Source organism: Pristiophorus japonicus, chromosome 6 (assembly GCF_044704955.1).
Source record: "Pristiophorus japonicus isolate sPriJap1 chromosome 6, sPriJap1.hap1, whole genome shotgun sequence".
Classification (NCBI taxonomy): domain Eukaryota; kingdom Metazoa; phylum Chordata; class Chondrichthyes; family Pristiophoridae; genus Pristiophorus; species Pristiophorus japonicus.
In genome coordinates, this window is record NC_091982.1 from 225,410,188 (window position 1) to 225,434,178 (window position 23,991).

The 23,991-nt window shown below is 44.3% G+C and overlaps 1 protein-coding gene across 1 annotated transcript in view; it reads left to right on the forward strand.

The window, feature by feature from the left end:
* The first annotated feature begins 1,910 nt into the window (after positions 1–1,910).
* LOC139265396 (plastin-1-like) overlaps positions 1,911–23,991 on the forward strand; it is a 196,260-nt gene continuing 174,179 nt past the window's right edge. The window contains exon 1 of the mRNA XM_070882386.1: positions 1,911–2,009. The gene's annotated coding sequence lies outside the window, so the exon portion shown is untranslated. The remainder of the gene's footprint in view (positions 2,010–23,991) is intronic.

The following is a 23,991-nucleotide window of genomic DNA, read 5'->3' on the forward strand; positions in this document are numbered from 1 at the left end:
CTCGATGCCGGTGCGTGTAAAGCTGGTGTCTCGCCATGTGCATGCTGCTCGCCGGTTTAAGGTGTTCCCCAATCAACTTACTGAGCTCTTCGAACGTCTTGTCCGTCGGCTTCTCTGGCGCTAGAAGGTCCTTCATCAGGGAGTACGTTCTGGATCCACAAACCATCAGGAGATGAGCCCTGCGTTTGTCGGCCGAATCTTGTCCCAACCATTCCTTAGTGACAAAACTTTGCTGTAGTCTCTTAATAAAGTTGTCCCAATCATCACCAACACAGTACCTCTCTTCTGTGCCGCTAGTGGCCATGCTCGCGTGGTTTAAATCCCAGTTTCTCGTTGTCAATGATATGTCCTTACTATACAGTATAAATGCACATGAGGCCCATACTTGAGAAAAGATCACTCTGTGACCAGTTATCTTTATTACCAAGACCTCATGAGCTAGACAGTGGGTGGAGCTTCCCCTTTTATACTGGAAAGTCCAGGTTGGCAGTGTCTCCCACAAGTTCACCCCCTGTGGTCGGTGTTCTCAAGGTGTACAACTTAGGTCAGCTTATACATGGGTTACAATGATAGTTGAATACATGACAAATACAACATCCAATTTGCCCACGCAAGTTCCACATAGGCCAAATCAAATAAATAAATAATCTGTTTTGGTTGCGGTTCGATTTGAAAATTCTCATCCTTGTTTTCTAATCCCTCCATGGCCTCGCCCCTCCCTATCTCTGTAATCTCCTCCAACTCTCCCCCCCGCCCCCCCCCATGTCTACGCTCCTCTAATTCTGGCCTCTTGAGCATCCCTGATTATAATCGCTGAACCATTGGTGGCCCTGCCTTCTGTTGCCTAGGCCCCAAGCTCTGGAACTCCCTGCCTAAACCTCTCTGGCTCTTTCCTCTTTCAAGATGCTCCTTAAAACCTACCTCTATTGACCAAGCTTTTGGTCACCTGTGCTAATTTCTCCTTATGCGGCTCGATGTCAAATTTTTTGTCTCATCGTACTCCTGTGAAGCACCTTGGGGTGTTTCACTACGTTAAAGGCGCTATATAAATATAAGTTGTTGTTGTTAGCCAGGCATGCAGGAGAACTTGAGGCTGTTTGATGAGTGCCAGGGGATCCTTTACATCCAGCTAAAATGGCTCCTTAGACAATGCAGGACTTTCTCAATAGTGACCTATCAGCCCAGGCAGAGGCCCTCGTGACTGGCGCTTAATCCTGTAACCTTCCAGAACACCAGCTCAAACTAACCGTGGCAGCTCAGGTGAAGAATTACAAGCCAAACTTGAACCTGTCTTTATCTTTCAAATAACGATGAACATTTCTTCTTTTATTTATGGTTACATTGCGCATCTTTTGTTGTTTTGTCTACAGTTTGCCCACCTCAGCCTGAAACTCTTTTAGAGTCTACCTGCAAAAACATAAAACATTAAACCGTGCCACCCGACCTGGGTGACACACCAGACATTTACAAGGCCCTTTTTTCCTTTTTTTGGTTTTTTTTTTGTGTTTTTCCACCTCAGCCTGAAACTCTTTTGAGTTTACCTGCGAAAACATAAAACATTAAACGGTGCCACCCGACCTGGGTGACACACCAGACATTTACAAGGCCCTTTTTTCCTTTTTTTGGTTTTTTTTTTGTGTTTTTCCACCTCAGCCTGAAGGGCTGAGACGGGGAGTGCAGGTGAGGTGTCTGGCATTGCACAGTGTGAGCGTCCTTCGCTAGCCTTAGCAACCGTTGCTACGGGAGCGTCACCGCCCCCCACACAGTTGTACCTGGGACCCCGCCTCCCTGCCGGGAGCCGACCCCATTGGCTGCCGCATTTGATTGACACGAGGTTGGCGGCGCAGGAGGCACCTGGAGCAAGTGTCAATCAAGTGACCTCACAATGCTGGCACTCCCGGAGCGGAGCGGGCTCACCCTCACCTCGGACAAGGAGCGGAGCAGACTCACTCATTCGCTCATTAAGTCAAATACTTCCTCATCTACCCAAGTGTAAAGTTATATTATTGGTGAGTGGAATTATTTCTGTAGACTCTGCCGTTCTTTGAAAACGGTAACTATTACAAGTTGATTTCAATTTGAACTGAGTGTTTTTTTCACCAATTGAAGGATTGTTCAAATTAAACTTTGTATGCCTTTCCCCTGGGAGGAATTAGGGAGAAATGAGAATAGTCAAGCCTTAGATTACAGGGTTCATCAAACTTTGGAGGTGGAATGTTGCTCAGTGCGATGCACGATCAGACTGTAGTTGCTAACCAATTTGTTTAGTTTGCCTTTCAGATCGTGGGCTATACTCGGATTTAAAGTTACACAAATTCTTTGCTATAAAACCAAGCAGATAGGAATAATAGTTTTATGAATTCTTCTTAAATGTAAAATAACTTTATGACGTTTACACTTGTTTCATTTAAAAAATAGTTGTTTGTTCAATGTTGCAGGATTAATTATTTAATCATTATTATTTCAGTTATAACTACCCATGCTTCATTGCAACTATTTTCTCGACCAGCAAAGTATCCTAATTTTTTCAAAATGAAAGTACATTTTTTTGTAATGGATTTGAAGTATGTTGGGACTAATATATAAATGGCTCTTGCAGTGATAGATTTGCCATTGGGTGAATCAATATTGTTTTTTTTCTGCTTCGTTATCTGGAGAGCATCCTTTATTAAGGATTTAAGTTTAGATTACTAGCCTTTTGAGTACAGTATACTCATGCACATGAAGCATCTAACTTAGTAAAATCCATATTAAATCAACAACTGCAATATCAAATAAAGTACTCTGGTAATGAAATCTTGAACTTTTAGTTCATTACAATTGTGGAGGATTAAATATAAGTGTTGCCATAATGTATGTTGCAATGATGGATATGTATGCCAAGGTAGCACAGTGGCAAGGTTGGAACTATGTGGAGTGGATGAATATGGGTGTTTGCCTGCAATTCCCATATACTGAGTTTGAGATCTTTTGCCAAGTTGCTGTGGGGAGGTGATGAGCAGTGGCAGAACCTTTCCCCAAAAGGAGAAAGTATTGATCCAGTCACAAAAAGGGTGCCCTTGCACACTTTGAAACAGCTGTATAAAGGGTAGCATCGACTGATCTCTACCCCACGTTTCTTAACTGGGGTGAGACCGTGGTGTGGTAAATTTAAGGAAACAGACAGAAAAATAATCAAACTTTTTTTATTTGCTAGAAAACAACTTTATTTCCCACCAAGTAGTGTTTTTATATTTGATTCAGCTTAGCTTGCCTATAGTTCTGTTCATCTGATATGCATCTTCTTGACCTACGATATGAAATATTGAAAACTGATGACCCTATAACTGTGCAGGAGATTCTACAGAGCTTTAAAGTTCTCAAAATCTATGTTAACTTCTGTGCACTCTATAAAGACACATGCTCAACTTATTGTCATCAGATCAGCACCATTTGAGTTATTGAAACCAATTTACAACAACAACTTGCATTTATATCACACGTTTAACATGTTAAGCACCTTGAGACATTTTACTTAGAGCGATATCAATAAAAACATTTTTGGCACTGAGCCACAGAACGAGCTATCAGGACAGATGACCAAAAGCTTAATCAAAGATGAGCATCTTTAAAGAGGAGAGAGGTAGAGAGGTAGACGGATTTAGGGAGGATATTCCAGAGCTTAGAGCCAAGGCAGCTGAAAGCATTGCCGCCAATTTAGATCAATATGATTTGCAAATTCATTTTCTCTTTGCTTTCGTCACCAACAAATTCAGTGCAATAATAGTGTAATGTCCCATTAGCTATATCCCTGAAACAGTTCACTCCAAAGAGATGATAAACTGATGGTGAAAAATATTTATGCAGCAACAGATTTATTGCAGCATTTAAATTTTAGCGAAGTGTTATTTGTACTATCAGATGCAGCAAGTTACTTACTGATATAACCGTGCACTATGTATGGACACGATAAAGAGCTGTATCTTAAAACATTGTTGCCATTTTGACCAAGCCTAAATGTTTAGATGTTTAAAGCCATTTATTGATATGGTGAAATTGCCTTTTACATCAGCAAAAACTTGCATTTATATAGCATCTTTGACGTTCCCAAGACACTTCACAGGAGCATTATCAAACAAAATTGACACCGAGCCACATAAGGATATATTAGCATAAGTGACCAAAAGCTTGGCCAAAGAGGTAGGTTTTAAGGTCTTGAAGGAGGAGCGAGAAGTAGAGAGGCATAGAGGTTTAGGGAGGGAATTCCAGAGCTTAGGGCCTGAGCAGTTAAAATCAGGGACATATAAGAGGCCAGAATTGGAGGAGTGCAGAGATCTCGGAGGGTTGTTGGGCTGGAGGAGGTTACAGAGATGGGGAGGGGCGAGGCCATGGAGGGATTTGAAAACAAGGATGGGAATTTGCTGGACCGGGTGCCAGGTGACCAATATAGGTCAGCGAGCACAGTGATGATGGTAAATGGGACCTGGTGCAAGTTAGAATACAGGCAACAGTGTTTTGGATGAGCTCAAATTTATATAGGTGGAAGATGGGAGGCCGGCCAGGTGTTGGTGATGTTACACTACTTGTTAAAGTAATGCGAAAGGATAAATGTTACTGATAGCTTTTGACTTGGGCTATGCCATTAGGTGTGAGTTCTTTCTAAATGGTCCTCTTATGTCCATATAATTTCAGCAAGCACTATCTTTTTATGGTTTGTCATCATTTTGTGTCTAAATGCTACTTACAATATGTCAAAGCAATCAAACATTGCCCTCAATTAATGGAAAAATAAGTGACCTGTATAGTCATGCAGACAGTGTGCCATTTCATGACAAAATATGTCAGGTTTGGGTGATACAAGGGTGTTGTCTGATATTTATACACCTACATCTACTAACTAACAATGTTAGAGAGTAGGAGTGACTGCAATCATTGTATTTTTGGGAGCAAAGGATGTAGCCTTAGCCAAGTGAGATTACATTGTGTATTTTGGAAATTTGGATAAAATGTTGGAGTCTGATACATTGTTGGAACAATTTGAATGCTAATATACAGGAAGCCTTTGCAGTTACAAGGAACCAGGCAAGGGCTGACAACCAAACAGCTATAGTGGGTACTGGTGCCGCAATGCAGGTCAGCGGACGAGCCAGTGTTGGAGTAGGAGCCCTGCTGCAGTTATTTCAAGCACAGTGGAGGTGTGCAGAGAGACTGAGTTACCCGGCAAAACATATCCAGAGCCAAGTGGTTGTTCAGCAGACTGATATTTACACAAGTAAACTGTAGAGAGCCCTGACCCATGTTAAACTAGATGGAGAATCGTTAACAACAGCAGCAATTTGCATATATAGAAATCACCTAATGTAGAAAAAAATCTTATATACATCATCAAGGTGCAATTAAAAAGTGCAGTCTGAGGCCACAGAGATTTCATATTACGAAGAATCATACAGCACACAACCATTTGAAGAGAGGTATGGTGCTTAAAATCCTGAACTGTTGAATTAAAAAGGTCATAGAATAAATTCAACATGAACCTTGCACATCAGTTAGCATGGCATGGCTAAATTGAAGCTTTGAGACAAGTTCTCTCCTGGCTCTTTCAGAGAATGAGCCTGTTCAAAAACTTTCCACTGAGATAACAATTCTGCTGTTTTGAGCCGCAGAATTATTTTATTTAGTAAAGGTCAAATATTAACATAGTATTTTGAATTTTAATAGAAAGGCTCTTTTGTCATAAAACCTAATCGGCATATTTTGGAAATCATTTAAAAATAATACATTGAAATAGTATTGTACCTATTACAATCATCATCTAATATTCCATGTTTCCAAAGAAAGGAATTTGTTTTTGATTCACTAATTAAAGTGGAAATGTGTATTGTTATGCTGCTCCTTGTCTGTCTGCTTGATAATACTATAACAAGTTTTGTAACTAACTAAACTGAATTTTAGATTCCTGTCAGTGTTTTATGGTTTAATATCCTGAGGGGGTTAGAATGCATAAATCAGATTTGCCACCTCTTTTCATGTAAGATTGGACCTGTGCTAATAAAGGCATTGTTGTTTAGGAGGATCTGCTGAATTTAATGGTAGGACCTCATTATCACTTTTTTATTCAGTTTCCCTCTCAGCAGTCGGCCAGTTTGACAGGTTGGCTGCCGAGCGGGAAAGCCAATGGTATGAGGCCATGGCCGGAGACTGTTGGGCACGGACCCCGGCAAATGGAAAAGATTGGGACTTGGATTTGGTGGGGGAGTCACAGCCCTGCAATCGTGAGGGAGAGAAAGATTGAGGCTTGATGGGGGCGTTGGCAAGTGTGGGGCAGGCAGCTTGAGATTGGGGCTTGGACAGGAGGGAGGGTCCAGCCAATCGCGGGCAAGCAGCTCAGCATCGGGGGTTAGGGTGTTTGGGAGGGGTAGGGGGTTAGGGTGTTGGGGGGAGGGTGTTTGGGTGTTGGGAGGGGGGGAGCAGAGGTTAGGGTGTTGGGAGGAGGGGAGCAGGGGTTAGGGTGTTGGGGGGGGGGGGGGAGGTTAGGGTGTTGGGGGGGGGGAAGGTTAGGGTGTTGGGGGGGGAAGGTTAGAGTGTTGGGGAGGGAGGTTAGGGTGTTGGGGGGGGAGGTTGGGGGGTGGGGGGGAAGGTTAGGGTGTTGGGGGGGGAGGTTAGGGTGTTGGGGGGGGATGTTAGGGTGTTGGGGGGGGGGAGGTTAGGGTGTTGGGGGGGGGGAAGATTAGGGTGTTGGAGGTTAGGGTGTTGGGGGGGGGAAGGTTAGAGTGTTGGAGGTTAGGGTGTTGGGAGGAGGGGGAGGTTAGGGTGTTGGGAGGTTAGGGTGTTGGGAGGAGGGGGAGGTTAGGGTGTTGGGAGGAGGGGGAGGTTAGGGTGTTGGGAGGAGGGGGAGGTTAGGGTGTTGGGAGGAGGGGGAGGTTAGGGTGTTGGGAGGAGGGGTTAGGGTGTTGGGGGGGGGTGTGTTGGCTGATCGCGACTGTCACAAGGGAGGTCAAAGCTTTGCTTGAGGAGATGGAGGAACATGCCTGCTCCTCCTGGCTCACAAGGAATGCTGACGGGAATCTAAAATTCAACATACCATAACAAGTTTTGTAACTGTGCATTAAAAAGCAGACCGATAAGGAGCAGCATAACTATACACATTTCCACTTGCTTTCTGCAGCCGGCTACTTCCAGCTCCATTTTGCTGCCGGGTTTCCTGAGCCCTGGGAAAACCGACTGATAACTGCTAAATTTAAATCGGGCTCGCAATTGCACTGTGGGAGCCTGATTAAAATACTATAATAAAGTGTCCTGCCTCTCCAAGACAGGACACAGGCACACTATGCAATTTGCTGCTGTAAAAATGGCGGCATGCGCATATGCGGCAAGTTGGTGATGCATTCTCGATTAAAAAATTTTTATCCCCCACCGACCCTGTCCCTCCCATTGTGGGGGGGGGGGGTAATATTGACCCCATTATTTCTACAATCAGTCCCAGAGATAGTATTTAACTTTACCAGACTTCGCATTATCCTTGGACTTTTCGTTTTGTGTATATCGTGCTTTGACGAGGTGATATTGTTGTACTTTTGTCAATTAACTGTTGGCCTTCCATAATGTAATCACTGATATAAATCATGATTTTACATTATTAATAATCCGAGTTTTTATGTAACGATTGGCTGCAACCTTCATGGAATAATATGATACATAGTTTTACTAATCATGTGTATTGCTTTTTAAATGGCTTTTTCTTATATTATATCAATATTATATGCTACATTGATTGGTATACAGGAAGGCAGAGTTTTAGTACTGTATTGCATGTTTAAAAAAAAATCTTACATGTCTATCTATAAAATTTGAAATGTTATCTTATTAAACGCAATCTTCTACAAAAGATCAGTACAAGAAGAACTGAGAAGGTGTAGTGATAATTATGTGATGTTATGAAAGACATGGACTGTACCTAGTAGCAGAACCCTACACCCAGTCTATAGAATAATGGATCCTGAATAATACACAAGTAAATTACTGAGCAGTGAGAAGTGTGCAGCCTGAAAGCCCACAACTCCGCCTATCCACCTGTTCTCCTGCAATTAGATTCCTGACCATATACGGATATGATGGTGCTCGACTTCAGCCTTGCAACCTTTGAACACCATCCAATACCTATCTAAACATCTGCCTGATTAACAATGTTGCAATGTGATAAATTAGAACGTGAAACATACATCAATTTAAACCTGTCACATGATTTTACGATGTTTGTTTATGAAAATGCATTGCAAGGTATTTTGAAAAGAAACGAAACTACCACGCATAATTATTGGGTTACATTTCACTTTAACATTGATCAATGTTTTCCACCTTGTAGCATAAAGATTTCTTCATGATAAAAATGGGAATGTTATGCAGAGATTGCAAAAGTCATGCAGTGCCTTGTAATTTACATTGGTAAGCAATGAAACCTAGAAAATAGGTGCAGGAGTAGGCCATTCGGCCCTTCGAGCCTGCAGTGGGTATTGTCATTGCATGTGCCACAATTTTATCTTTAAATCTATACACTAGAGCAAAAGTGAATGCAGTGTACTGTAGTTTGAACTTATTGTGGTGGCTAACAAAGTAGACTCTTAATCTGAACTGGATTTTATTGGAGCGGATATTTCTTGGCGCCTGAATGTCCCTGAACCGTCTTCAGGAAGGTGACAACGCCTGTTTCATGTTCTACTTATAGTCGAACCATTTCCATTTTTGTTGGGTAAGGGCATCAAAGGATACGGAGCAAAGCCGAGTAAATGAAATTCAGGTAGCCATGATCTAAACAAATCGCAGAACAGCTGGAGGTCTGAATGGCCTCCTATGTTCCAATTTGTTAAGGCTTATTGAAATTCGCTCCATTTAAGTTACAGGGCAGATTTCAGGACACCCTTGGCATTATTGAAACATACAATCTTATCCAAATGCAGTTGTTTTAAAAAGGCACAATAGTGACTTTAAAACAGTTGTGCATGCGTGAGCTTTGCAAGTGCTGTTGTTTCAATGTACGGTACATTTCTGACTCTGCACCTTAATTGATGTCAGAGCAAAATGCACACCGGCCAGGAATGCAGAGGTGTTCCGAAATGTCTACTGCATGTGACCTGAAAAAATGACAACCATAGGGTCCAATTGCAGTCATTCATGATTGGTGGTCGCCAGGGAGGGAATCACCTCTTGAGGTTCATCTCCATGTTACAAAGCAGCTGCTGGAGGCGGTCCTGACCAAGGTGGAAACACTCTGATATTAATCCAGCTTAATACCCTTGTACTGGTAGGATTTCTGCAGCATGAAATATGCTAAATTCAAACCAGCCCTGACTGTTGCTCTATGGAATACTAACCTAAGTGGTATTCTAGTGGTTAAGTAACGTGTTGTTGGCTGCCATGTGACATGAGCAATTGGTGCAACACATATGTAAAGATAGCTTCTTCTAACTACTTACTAGTGAGGGTCCAGTTCCTTTCTCAGGTTGGCAGCAGATACGTGGTTTAGTTAGCATATCCTGTACTATTCAGGCCAAGAGTCATGTGAATGTGTGGTGGAACTCCAAAGTTTCAAGTGACTACACATCCAATGAGTTTAGGCAATATAATGTGACGGTGGCAACTTAGGTACATGGACTGATGTTGTCTTGGGAGTGGACCAGGTGGTGGTATAACATTGGTATAAAATCATCTTTATAATCGAGAATTCTAACCTAGCAACTTTTAGGGGATTGTAACTCGTATTTGTAGTGGTGTTTTGGTTTTATAATTTAAAAAAAAATCTGAATTCTATTGAAACTTTCAACACTTATTTACAATACTCACTATTCCTTGATTTACCCTGTTTTCTTTCCTGCTGTTTTCAACTTTGATGCCTTCTTGCACTATAAGTTTTAGCCTTTGAGTGTCAGCTGTGGCTCAGTGGGTCAGAGGTTGTGGGTTCAAGTCCTACTCCAGAGATTTGAGCACAGAATCTCGGTTGATGCTCCAGTGCAGTGCTGCAGGAGTGCTGCACTGTCAGAGGTGCCGTCTTTCAGATGTGACGTTAAGCTGAGGCCCTCTCAGGTGGACAACAAAATACAGGCTCTTTTAAAAACTGGTATCATTTTGTGTGATCTCTTTATCCAATTTGTTGATCATTCAGAACAAGTAAAATGTTTGACCTGACTGATCATTATGTCCATGTTTTGGAAATACCTGTATGTTGTACTATGCGGCATAAGATGAGCGAGGTTCTTGTGAAAGTGTTTTCAATGAGCATTCAATAAGTTATTTTGCTAATAACTAGATCAGAGAGAATTGGTTAAATAAAAGTAACCAAGCTGTGAAACAAGTGTTACTTGTCAAAGATGTAGATGTTGTGAACCAGCAACACTCCTTAAATTTTCCATTTCCTGTCCTTGAACCATTGTGACCAAAGATCTCCAATCTTGCTTTCCGTTGTCCATGCAATAGAGTAAATATGTAGCAAGTAAGTGTGCTCTGCAACTGTTTTTTTTGTTTGTTTATTATTTCAGTAAACAAATTCACTGTGCTATTAAGTTGATGTAGCTTCCTGATTTGTATCTCTCCCGTCCCAAACACCGGGGAAAGGGATGATTACTTTATGTGAAATCGGAGAGGGAAATTATGGACACAAACCTACATCTTATATATTGTGATTCTATATGTACGCTGACGACAGCCAGCTCTACCACTCCACTACCTCTCAACATCTCCGCTGCCTCTCTGCTGTCAGGTTGCTTGTCCAACATCCAGTGTTGGGTGAGTCGCAATTTCCACCAGTTAAACACCATACCCTTGAAATTCCATCCCCCTCCTTTGCCACTATTTCAGATTGAACCAGACTGTTAGCAACCTCAGTATCCTAACTGACCCCAGACTGAGGCCGGAATCTTACCAGCCCGGCGAGTGTGGGTTTGGCTGAGATTGACAGCGCGCCGGGATCCCGGTCTGAACCCGCCTCCTTGTCAGTTTCCAAAGTGTCAGGTTTGGCTGTGGTTCACAGTCCTGACACCAAGCGGCAGGCCAGCTAATTAAGATCATTTGAGGTATTTAAAAATAATTTTACCAGATACTTACCATTTTTCCAAATTTTTCAGCAGCTTCCCGTTGCTCGGGTATCACGTAAGTGTGTCAGATTCTCAATGACTCTCCTTTGCTTTGACTAGTTGACAGCTTTTATACCACTTCTGCAGCTATCATTTCACAGCTGTTCACTTTCCAATCTCTGAGGCTGAAGCCTTCAGGATTTGGAACACACTTTAGAGGTATATGCAGTTTGGAAGTGTCTGCAGTGAACTCTCTATCCACTGTCGCCTCCTTAGAGCAACTCTCTCACCAGTGACAGATCGCTTCAGTCATCTCAACTTCAGCTGCCATCTGTTCCAGCAGCATTGTGCCGGTGATAAAATCTCACCTTGGTCCTCAGAATCCCAGCATGATCAGCCCCAACACCAGTGGCACCACCATCAACACCAACCTTCTCAGCAATCACAGATGCTGCACAGGACACAGAACATCAGCACCCGACCACAATGCTGCCTGGGAGGCCAGGGATGGCCTCACCATGGCCACATTTACTTCACTCGCTGTACATCCTGGCTGCCACATGATGGGCCAAGTTGGTACTACCCCACACCAACACTATAAAGCATCCCTGCAATGCCCAAGCCATTCCTTTCACACTCATCACCATTGTGGGGGGTACCCTTATGTCTCATCATTCATTGCAACTCACCAAGCCACTTCCAAAGTTTCACACATCTGGTCAAGAACGCAAAATGTTCAAAATAAAGGTTTCAATGTTTGACACCACATTAACAGAAACCTTACAGAAACCTTGTATATTGTTGGTTGGTACGATTGCACTAGGATGCAGGGTGAGTGCGAGGGGTGGCTAGTGAGATGGAAACATAGAAAATAGGTGCAGGAGTAGGCCATTCGGCCTGCACCACCATTCAATAAGATCATGGCTGTTCATTCCCTCTATCCCTTTCCTGCTTTCTCTCCATACCCCTTGATCCCCTTAGCTGTAAGGGCCATATATAACTCCCTCTTGAATATATCCAATGTAGACAGAGAGGGATGGATGGAGATGCAAGGTATGTTGGTGTGAGTAAGGATGTGCAGGAGTAGGGTAGGGAAGGCAGAGTGATGGGGACATGATGAGTGGCACAGCAGGATCAGGCTGAGTGTGGTTTTGCTGTAATGTTTCGTGATCCACTGAGATCATTGAAAGGTTTGCGCCACTGCAGCCTGGTCCTCCTGATGATATCCCTGCTTGTGTCCTCCTGTGCAATGTACATCCAGGCTGCGTTGGTCTCCTGGTGAGATCTCTTCTGCCCATGGGAAGGGAGGAGAACCTCCCTGTGTGCTGTGATTCCCTCCATAAGCATCTGGAGGGAGTGATGGGAGAGCCTGGGTGCAGCCGTGCCCCTCTGTGCCGTGTTTGTCAGTGTTTGCAGCAGCGCAATGCTGCAGAACACTGACAAAACAACTGTCAAAATCAATGTGGACATGGTCCCTTTAAGGAAAACGTCTGATGACGTCATCAGACCAGCTTCCTTTTAATTGGCCAGGAACCTCGCAGGATGGGCTGAGCAAGCCCCATGAAGGGAAGATTGTTCATACAGTGCGAGCTGCAGCGAGGAGTGGCTTCGCCATCCGTCCTGGTCTCGCCATGATTGCCGAGATTGTGGCCTCAATTTCTAACCCCCGATCCTATTCTTCATAAAGTCTGGGAAGGCTAGTCAGATGGGGAAGTGATAATGGAGATCATCATCATAGGCAGTACCTCAAAATTGAGGAAGACTTGCTTCCACTCTAAAAGTGAGTTCTTTGGTGGCTGTACAGTCCAATACAGAAATTACAGTCTCTGTCACAGGTGGGACAGATAGTCGTTGAGGGAAAGGGTGGGTGGAGAGTTTGGTTTGCCACACGCTCCTTCCGTTGCCTGCGCTTGTTTTCTGCATGCTCTCGGCGACAAGACTCGAGGTGCTCGGTGCCCTCCTGGATGCACCTCCTCCACTTCGGGCGGTCTTTGGCCAGGGACTCCCAGGTGTCAGTGGGGATGTTGCATTTTATCAGGGAGGCTTTGAGGGTGTCCTTGTAATGTTTCCTTTGCCCCCCCCGGGGCTCGCTTGCCGTGTCGGAGTTCTGAGTAGAGAGGGATGGATGGAGGTGCAAGGTAAGTTGGTGTGAGTAAGAATGTTCAGGAGTCAGGTTGGGAAGGTTAGTGGAGGCCAGAAATATCCCGACATGAATATCCCCACAAGCATGTGGGAAAATACGGGAAGCAATCATCCCAAACTGCAGCTGTATTCCCGGTGACATTGGTGCAATTTAAGGTTCAGGTCTTCAACGTATTCTTTTGCTCACATATTCTTGTGAAGACTGTGGTAGGAATTTTAAAAAAAAATGCTGATTGTTACTGCGCATTTACTGCCAATTGGTAAATATTGGCCTAGAATTTGCGGTCGGGATGACTGTGAATAAGCTGCATTCGTTATCATTCTGCATTTGAAACTGACCGCAACTTTGGGATTTGGTGCATACACAGGCGTGTGGAAATCCTGAAGTTACGGTCTGTCATTCACTACTCCGCCACAGGCTCCGCTCTGCCCACCCTCCCCATTTAAAAAAAAAAATGTTTGTCCGTTTTTATTTCAGGTTTACCTCTTCCCCATGTGAGAGCCCCAATCTTTGCTTTGCTTTCTCTAACATATATTTTAAAAAGTTGGAATTGTAAGAGCTTACTCACTTCCTTGTTCGCTGTCTGAGAATTCTGCATTTTGATTGGATACCAGGACAGCTTGTTAAAGTCACAACAGTTTGCACAGGGGGATCCCCACTATACTTAGTTGATTTGAATTAAATGTTGGAAAACCTGAAGTTCTCGACACAGGGATTCCTTGTGCAAAGCGTACTTTGGGACCAGTAACAGGCGCCTTTGGTTCGCTGTTGACCGCAAATTCCGGGCCATTATTTGCAATAGTTGCACCTTTTTTCAGAGTGCAGTAACCGTGTAATCTAAGTACATTAGAAACTTGGGTTTAATACTTATCAGGCGTACTTTTGTTGCATAAGTATTGACTTTGCTTTTCAACATATAATTGAAGGCTCGGGTTAAGAGCATGAGTAACTGAGCTATGTGGACTAGCAGGATCTAGGTTTGAATTCTGATCCATTCTCTATTTGGTCAGCTGGCCAGGAATGGCAGTGCTATAAATTGGCCTCAGTGCCCCAAGCGTTGGAGGAGAAAAGTCATTCAGGGTTCCTGCTCCTGATTACTATCCATCGACCCATGCTGTAAGTGAAGGTCTGAGTGGCCACAAGATTGAGCTCTGTCAGACTGGCAGCTGATGCAACTTTCCACATGAAACCATTTGGATTTGTTTGGAATAAGAGAATATTACATTCTATAGGCTAATTCAATAAGTCATATTGATTGATTGCAAGTGACCCAATCATCATCATCATCATAGGCAGTCCCTCGGAGTCGAGGATGACTTGCTTCCACTCGAAAAGTGAGTTGTCAGGTGACTGAGGAGTCCAATACGGGAATTACAGTCTCTGTCACAGGTGGGACAGACAGTGGTTGAAGGAAGGGGTGGGTGGGGAGCCTGGGTTGGCGCGCACTCCTTCCATTGTCTATGTTTGGTTTCTGCTTATTCTCGGCGATGGGACTTGAGGTGCTCAGCGCCCTCCTGGCTGCACTTCCTCCAATTTGGCTGGTCATGGGCCAGAGATTCCCAGGACTCGGTGGGGATGTTGCACTTTATGAAGGAGGCTTTGAGGGTGCCCTTGAAGCGTTTCCTCTGCCCACCTGGGGCTCGCTTGCCATGGCGAAGCTCCATATAGAGCGTTTGCTTTGGGAGTCTCGTGTCAGGCATGCAGACGATGTAGCCCGTCCAACGGAGCTGATCGAGTGTGGCCAATGCTTCGATGCTGTAGTAAGGTACATAAAGAAATCAAGTTGTCCAGAGCTTAAACACATAATATGAGGATGACTGTGTTAGCATTAAAAGTAGACCAAACAACAAATATTTTTTGTTCATCTGAATAGAATGCCAAAATGAATACAATGATTTTTCTTAAAGCCTGTTACTTGCACCTTTCTTTGAATGCAAAATTATCCACTGTTGCAAGCCATTTTCTTAAGATTGGTTTGGCCCCTTGTATACTCCGTGTTGTTGGGTTATTCTGAGCCAGTTCAACCAATTTAGTTAACTTTATCCTCAATCCGTTTGGCATTTCGTACAAATTCTTCAGGCCACAAATAACATTCCACAGTGAACAACGGTCTGATGGTGGGCAGAAAGTGGCAGCTGGAAGTGTCTAAGTGTAAGGTTTAAAAAAAATAACTGTTCCGTAATTATATTGTGACTGAAAGTAGCTTGGTGCTGTTGAAGAGCAGAGGGATTTGGGGGTACAGGTTCACAGGATAGTGAAGGCAGCACCTCATGCTACATTTTTGGGATGAGGTTAGGATTATGCTATTTTTAAAACCAAAAAAAACTTGTATCTACACTTAATGAGGTTGTTTGGGTGCTGTTTATTTCTGTGAAATTACATTAGTGCACTGAGTATCCATGGCTGACTTCCCTGATATGGCAGACACTCATTTAGAAATGATAATTGCTGATCTTCTCCGGCTCATTGAGCACAGAGAAGGGAGAAGGGAGAAGGGAGAAGATGCCAGGTGTTCCATCTCTGGCACCTGCCGAGTGACGAGGGAGGCGACAGTGGTAAGGATTACCTTTCTTTTAACAGCTGATTATCAAATATGATCATTAATTAAGCCGTTGGCACTAAGTTTAAGCTTAAATCTCTCAGGTGATCTATTCAGGCATGTTTTGCATGATTTAATGATTATGGATTTTGCTAGTAACTTTGTTTCATGTACTAACAACAGCTAACAAAATGGTAACTGTGGTCGGATTTGTAAATTTGGTAATATATATGCCCACTTTCCTATGGCTTGCTTAAATTTAAAAAAAAAATTTTCTTCCTCTCTGTTTACACACAAAAACATAAGAAGCAGGAGTCGGCCATTGGGCCCCTCGAGCTTACTCCTCCATTCAATAAGATCATGGCTGATCTAATCTTGGCCTTAACTCCACTTCCCCGCCCACTCCCCTATCGTTCCCTCGACTTCCTTATTGTTCAAAAATCTGTTTATCTCCACCTTAAATATATTCAATGGCCCAGTCTCCACAGCTCTCTGGGGCAGAGAATTCTAAAGATTCACGACCCTCAGAGAAGAAATTCCTCTTCATTTCAGTTTTAAATGGGCGGCTCCTTATTCTGAAACTATGCCCCCTAGTTCCAGATTCCCCCACGAGGGGAAACATCCTCTCTGCATCTACCCTGTCAAGCCCCCTCAGAATACTGTATGTTTCAATAAGATCACTTCTCATTCTTCTTAACTCCAATGAGTATAGGCTCAATCTGCTCAACCTTTCTTCTTAAGACAACTGCTTCATCTCCGGAATCAATCCCGTGAACCTTCTCTGAACTGCCTCCAATGCAATTATATCTCTCCTTAAATAAGGAGACCAAAACTGTACACAGTACATGTGGTGCAGCAAAAGATCAGGGGCAGAAGCAAAGAAGCAAAGTCTCAGTATTGGCATAGCTTTCTTTTAATTAATAACTCAGGTTCCCGAAGCACTATCTTCGGCCAAACCTAGTACGAGTGTGACAGTAAAAAATTGGAAGGCATTGGGCACTTCAATCTGGCTGATGGTTAATGACATATGAGTATTAATGCTATTCGAGCGGAAATATAGACCGGTATAAAATTAATAAACGAATGGTCCGGCAAAGCAACGGCATTCGTCACTGACCTCGAAGAAAGCTGCCTGCAAAGATCTAGCGATCTCTGTGGCGTAAATTTCAGCTCCCCCAACCTTTGTTTGAATCTGGCGCCAACTCAAACGAAACCTAAGCATCCATCAAGCCGGCAAATCACATTGAAGGACAACAAACCAGGAAGTAAAATGCACATCTTCTGATTTTACATTTTTATACATTTTACAGAGAGCGAAGTAAAGATTAGGACAGGCACATATGATTAAGGTAGAAGCCGAAACTTTAAAAACATTTATATTAAAAATTTGTAATTCTTAATTATATTAATGGAAAAAATTGACATTCCACAAATATAAAATTAGTTTTTCAGGGCTAGACCGGCTGTTCAGCAGTTGGTATACCATTTAAAAAAAAACAGTTACACTTCTTTCAATAAGGTTTAAATGTTATAGGTGGGTTTTATCAGTGATATTCCATCGTAAAAGCGGAAGTTTTCGTCCTTATATGTGATCTCAACTGATTGCTAGCTCTGTGGCGGAGCAGTGAATGACTGCGACTGCAGGGTATCCACGTTTATCTGCGCATGCTCGAAATCATGACGTTGCGGTCAGTTTCAGAGGGGTAATGATGGCAAACGCTGACAGTTTCGCCGTCATTACCCCCGCAAAATCTGGCCCATTATCTCTGCTGAAGTAACAGAGGAATTTCGGACTGATGAATTAGACGTTTGTATGCAGCAAGCCCACAGCATAACTTGAGGGTATATGAGTTTGATGCACAATATATATGCAAGGAATTTATAACTATCAGTTACTGCAATAAACTGTCTCTGTTACAGGAATTGGCTTTTATGATGCAATTACAGGATAGTGAGTTTCATAGACGTTGTAAATCATGTGCAGTGCTGAGAGATGTGAAATTGTTACATATTTATCTGCGTTCTGTTTATGGTGGGTGAACATAATTTGTATACCTGGAGAATGTAATAACTCGTAAGATCCTAAACCGAGGCCCAGTCTGTGCTCTCAGGTGGATATAAAAGATTCCCTGGCACTATTTTGAAGAAGAGCAGGGGAGTTATCCCTGGTGTCCTGGCCAATATTTAGCCCTCCATCAACGTTCGTCAAAACAATTTATCTGGCAATTTATCTCATTGCTGTTTGTGGGGTCTTGCTGTGTGCAAATTGGCTGCCATGTTTCCTACATCACAACAGTTATACACTTCAAAAGTACTTCGTTGGCTGTAAAGCGCTTTGTGACATCCTGTAGTTGTGAAAGGCGCTATATAAATTCAAGTTTTTTTTCTTTCTTTTCTCTTTCTCAGTCCCTTTCTTTCTCTCCTCTCTCTCTCTCTCTCTCTCTCTCTCTCTCTCTTTCTCATTTTCTCTCTCCCTCATAGAAACATAGAAAATAGGTGCAGGAGTGGGCCATTTGGCCCTTCGAGCCTGCACCACCATTTCTCTCTCTCTCTCTCTTTCTCATTTTCTCTCTCCCTCATAGAAACATAGAAAATAGGTGCAGGAGTGGGCCATTTGGCCCTTCGAGCCTGCACCACCATTCAATAAGATCATGGCTGATCATTCCCTCAGTACCCCTTTCCTGCTTTCTCTCCATACCCCTTGATCCCTTTAGCCGTAAGGGCCATATCTAACTCCCTCTTGAATACATCCAATGAACTGGCATCAACAACTCTCTGCGGTCGGGAATTCACAGGTTAACAACTGAGTGAAGAAGTTTCTCCTCATCTCAGTCCTAAGTGGCCTACCCCTTATCTTAAGATTGTGTCCCGGTTCTGGACTTCCTCATCATCGGGAACATTCTTCCCGCATCTAACCTGTCCAGTCCCGTCAGAATCTTATACGTTTCTATGAGATCCCCTCTCATCCTTCTAAACTCCAATATTTAAAGGCCCAGTTGATCCAGTCTCTCCTCATATGTCAGTCCCGCCATCCCGGGAATCAGTCTGGTGAACCTTCGCTGCACTCCCTCAATAGCAAGAACATCCTTCCTCAAAACGGAACACAATATTCCTAGTGAGGCCTCACTAAGGCCCTGTACAACTGTAAGACGTCCCTGCTCCTATACTCAAATTCCCTAGCTATGAAGGCCAACATACCATTTGCCTTCTTCACCGCCTGCTGAACCTGCATGCCAACTTTCAATGACTGATGAACCATGACACCCAGGTCTCATTGCACCTCCCCCTTTCCTAATTTGATTCAGATAATATTCTGCCTTTGTGTTTTTGCCCCAAAGTGGATAACCTCACATTTACCCACATTATACTGCACCTGCCATGCCTTTGCCCACTCACCTAACCTGTCCAAGTCACCCTGCAGCTCACACCGCCACCCAGTTTAGTGTCATCTGCAAACTTGGAGATATTACACTCAATTCCTTCATCTAAATCATTAATGTATATTGTAAAGAGCTGGGGTCCCAGCACTGAGCCCTGCGGCACTCCACTAGTCACTGCCTGCCATTCTGAAAAGGACCCGTTTATCCGGACTCTCTGCTTCCTGTCTGCCAACCAGTTCTCTATCCATGTCAGTACGTTACCCCCAATACTATGTGCTTTGATTTTGCACACCAATCTCTTGTGTGGGACCTTGTCAAAAGCTTCTTGAAAGTCCAAATACACCACATCCACTGGTTCTCCCTTGTCCACTCTACTAGTTACATCTTCAAAAAATTCCAGAAGATTCGTCAAGCATGATTTCCCCTTAATAAATCCATGCTGACTTGGACCGATCCTGTCACTGCTTTCCAAATGTCACTATTTCATCTTTAATAATTGATTCCAACATTTTCCCCACTACTGATGTCAGGCTAACCAGTCTATAATTACCTGTTTTCTCTCTCCCTCCTTTTTTAAACAGTGGTGTTACAATAGCTACCCTCCAGTCCATGGGAACTGATCAAGAGTCGATAGACTGTTGGAAAATGATCACCAATGCATCCACTATTTCGATGGCCACTTCCTTATTCTCTCTCGTTTTCTCCTCGTTTTCTCTCTCTCTCCTTTTCTCTCTCTCTTTCCCATTGCCTAGCCACAAATAACATTATTTATGCTAAACATACAAGATTTTTCAGAAGAATAGATGAGAATTTTAAAAAGTAAGTTGGTTCAAGTTTATATTTCATCACATTAATTCTTACACCATAACTGTATTTTAGATGATTGCAATGGTTTGGCTCTATTAGTTTTGGTTGATCGATTCCAAACAAGTATCACTCTTCAATGATACAGTGGGGCCGAAATTCAGTGCAGCCAGAAAGCTGGTGGTGTTGAGGCCTTTTTTCCCTGATTTGCGAAGCAAAGTTTGCGGCGGCCATTGGATTCAAATTCAGCTTGTTGACCACAAAAAAGTGTTGCAGTCTTATTAGCCATTCAAACCTGAAAGTTTACAGTCTTAATTGGGGCGTTAGTCCCACGGGAAATTCACTCTTAGGGCGACGTGACAGCTGTCATTGCAGCACAGGAGTGAGGGAACGAGCGTGTAGGTGCTGCTGTGGAGAGGTTGGCCACGGCTTTGCAAGAGTCAACGGAACGTCTAAGTACTGTCATTTCTGGTGCCTTTCAGACTGTGGCTGCTCGCATGCAGTCTCAGCTGGTTGCCCCCCGAGACCTCAGTGTTGCTTTCACGGCTGGGTCCACCACGGACCACGGGGGACCCTCCGGTGTGGCGCCACAGCACTGACCTGAGCTCGCTCAGATTGGTGGTGGTGGTATTGTGCCGCCCCCAGTGAGTTATTCAGGCTCCTCCGGCCAGGATACGGATGATGCGCTCCCTCCGGCTCGCAGCATTCCTGGCCCCAGACCTGTCACTCCGCCAGTGCCTCCACGCATGGCCTCACCCGAGCCAATTCAGACTGAACCTTCCCAGGAGGGTGGTGACCAGTCTCCAGCCGGCCCTTCCCAGCCCAAAGCTGCTCAAGGGCGTCCACACAGGGACCACAGCAGCCTTCCCAGACCCATGAGACAGCCACGGGGGAGACACAGAGGCGAAGTCGTAGGTTTGGCACGCGTTAGATCATCATAGGCAGTCCCTCGAAGTCGAGGAAGGTTTGCTTCCATTCTAAAAGTGAATTCTCAGGTGGCTGAACAGTCCAATGCGGGAATTACAGTCTCTGTCACAGGTGGGATAGACAGTGGTTGAAGGAAAGGGTGGGTGGGACAGGTTTGCCGCACGCTCCTTCCGCTGCCTGCGCTTGATTTCTGCATGCTCTCGGTGACGAGACTTGAGGTGCTCAGCGCCCTCCCAGATGCACTTCCTCCACTTTGGGTGGTCTTTGGCCAGGGACTCCCAGGTGTCGTTGGGGATGTCGCACTTTATCAAGGAGGCTTTGAGGGTGTCCTTGAAACGTTTCCTCTGCCCACCTGGGGCTTGCTTGCTGTGTTGAGGCTCTGAGAAGAGCGCTTGCTTTGGGAGTCTCGTGTCAGGCATGCGGACGATGTGGCTGGCTCAACGGAGCTGATCGAGTGTGCTCAGTGCTTCGATGCTGCGGATGTTGGCCTGAGCGAGAATACTGACGGTGCATCTATCCTCCAATGGTCTTGCAGGATCCTGCGGAGGTGGTATTTCTCCCGTGCTTTGAGGTGTCTGCTGGAAATAATCCATGTCTCTGAGCCATGCAGGAGGGCGGGTATCACTACTACCCTGTAGACCATAAGCTAGATGCCAGATTTGAGGTCCTGGTCTTCAAAAAAACTCTTCCTCAGGCGACCGAAGGCTGCGCTGGCGCACTGGAGGTGGTTTTGTAGATACTGGATTCTTTTCCCTTCAATCTGTTTCAGCGAATTCACTGACACACGAACACTTTTAGTCTTAGCAACATAAGACCTTTATTAGAGATTCTCCGGCCGGGACCTGTTAAGATAAAGGGAACACCCTCGATTTGAGCCTGTCCACCTCTCTCTTGACAAGTCTCGTAACATTACAAAAGCTCGATATTTATACATTGTTACAGCAGAACATATTTGAGTGACACTCAGTTTATACAATCATTGGTCGACTTCCCCCATAGCATACCCAATTGCAGGCTAACAACTCTTAAAATAGGGCGGGCTCCAGGGATGTGTTTATAGTTTGGATTTACATAGCATTTCCCTATTTCATGGCTGGTTATAGCAGCCCCTCGTCTGACTCATGCCTGACTTTGCTTTTTCGCGTAACTCGTGTTTGACCACAACTCTGAGTAACCCCTTTTTGTGTCGACATTGCAAATATCTCAGCTTGACATTTTCTTTTAGCCATCTTCCCATGATCCTATTCAACTGACACATTCACAACTTTTCTATTCACATTCTCAGTTTTGGGCGTCGTTATCGATGTCTGCCCTTACTGATAGTAGGCTCCCGAGGTATGGAAAATGGTCCACGTTGTCCAAGGCCTCACCGTGGATTTTGATAACCGTGGGGCAGTGCTGTGTGACGGGGTCAGGTTGGTGGAGGACCCTTGTCTTATGGATGTTTAGTGTAAGGCCTATACTTTTGTACGCCTCTGTGAAGGTGTTGATGATGACTTGGAGTTTCGCCTCCGAGTGTGCGCAGACACAGGCGTCGTCTGCGGACTGTAGTTCTGTTATGTTCAGAATAACTCCACAAGACTGTATGCTGTAAGCTTAAACTGTTGTGACCTTGGTCTCTTTAATGTAACTCCAGAGTGAGGAGGCAGAAATGGTAGACTGTCTTTTATACCTGCTTGCCCAGGGTGTGCAGGTGACCCTTGGGTCTCTCACAGGTGCGCCTCCTGGTGGCAAATCTTACACATTGGTAATGTTTACATAACAAGTTTGATGACCGAGGATGGGGACAACCTTGGATCTGGCCTGGAGGTGGAACAGATTTCCATTTGTTACCGGGCGGAATGTTGAGCTGGGGCGATGTTTCCAGTCTGAGCCCCTGGATTGAGATTTCAGTTTTCTCTGTGAATCTCAGGATCTCTCTCTCTCTCTCTCTCTCTCTCGTTTTTTTCCCTCATTTTCTTTTTCTCTATTCCTATTTCTCTATTTTTCTCTCTCCCAATCATATTTCTCAGTCTGTTTCTCATTGCCTTTCCTCACTTCTATCTTTCTCCTTTCTCTGATGCTCCATTCCCTCCCTCCTCCTCCCCCTCCCCCCCCTCTCTCTTTCTCCCCTCGAGTGTGGATTCTGTGCTGAACAACCTCAGGTTTGGATCTTACCTTCTTGTCTCTCTCCACTCCCTCAGCTCCGAGATCGCTGCCACTCTGCACCGGCCCTACAAGCTGGCGGCGGCACCGACAGCTAAAGGGCCGGCTTTCTCACGCTGAAAATGGGTCCAGGGGCGGAGCGGCAGCGGTGCGCACTTTTAGTGCGTCACTATTGTCGCAGGCCCCACATTGCCAGGAGAGTTGGCGGTGGCCCACACCGCTGCAAGACCTCCCAGGCGCAATCTATGTCGGGGCGGCCAGTTGAGCCCAAAGCAGCGGCTGGTCAATTTTGACGAATGGCCGCTGCAAACGGGACCGTGAATTTCAGGGCTGGTATCTGTTCTAAAATTACTTTTCACATTTCCCGTATTCCCTTTAAACCATATGGCTTATTTTGGCAAAAAATAATCTGGGTTTGCTTTTATTTAAGCAATTTATGTATGATACAGTTAGTGTTCTGTCTGCCCTGATTACCTGTACTAACATTTTATCAGCCTTTTTAGCTGCTTCACCTTGTTATCTGGATGTGGAAAGTGGTGTGGCTGCCATACTCACAGGTCCATTTCTGATGGTATGTTCACACTGTAGGAAGTGAATTGCTCCAGAGATCGCTTCAGATTTAGAAAGCTAATCCATACTGGCTCAGCCAAATCCAGTCTTACTTCCTGGAAAGCCCTGACCACCTCTCTTGCAATCTCTGTTTGAATCGCTCCAGATTGCCACAGCAACATGCCTGCCTCTACCGAACCTCAGCCTATTTGCTAATGAAACTCTCATCCTTGGCTTTGTCACTTCCAGATTCTACTTTCCAATCCTCTCCTGGTTGATCTCTCCTTCTCCACCTTTGGGAACTTCAGTTCATCCAAAACTCAGTTACCCATATCCTGTACAGCAACAATGTGCATTTAAAAAGTGCCTTTAATGCAATAAACATCCCAAGGAATTTCACAGGAACATTATCAGACAGAATTTGACATTGGGTCACATAGAGAGATTATGGCAAGTGGCTAA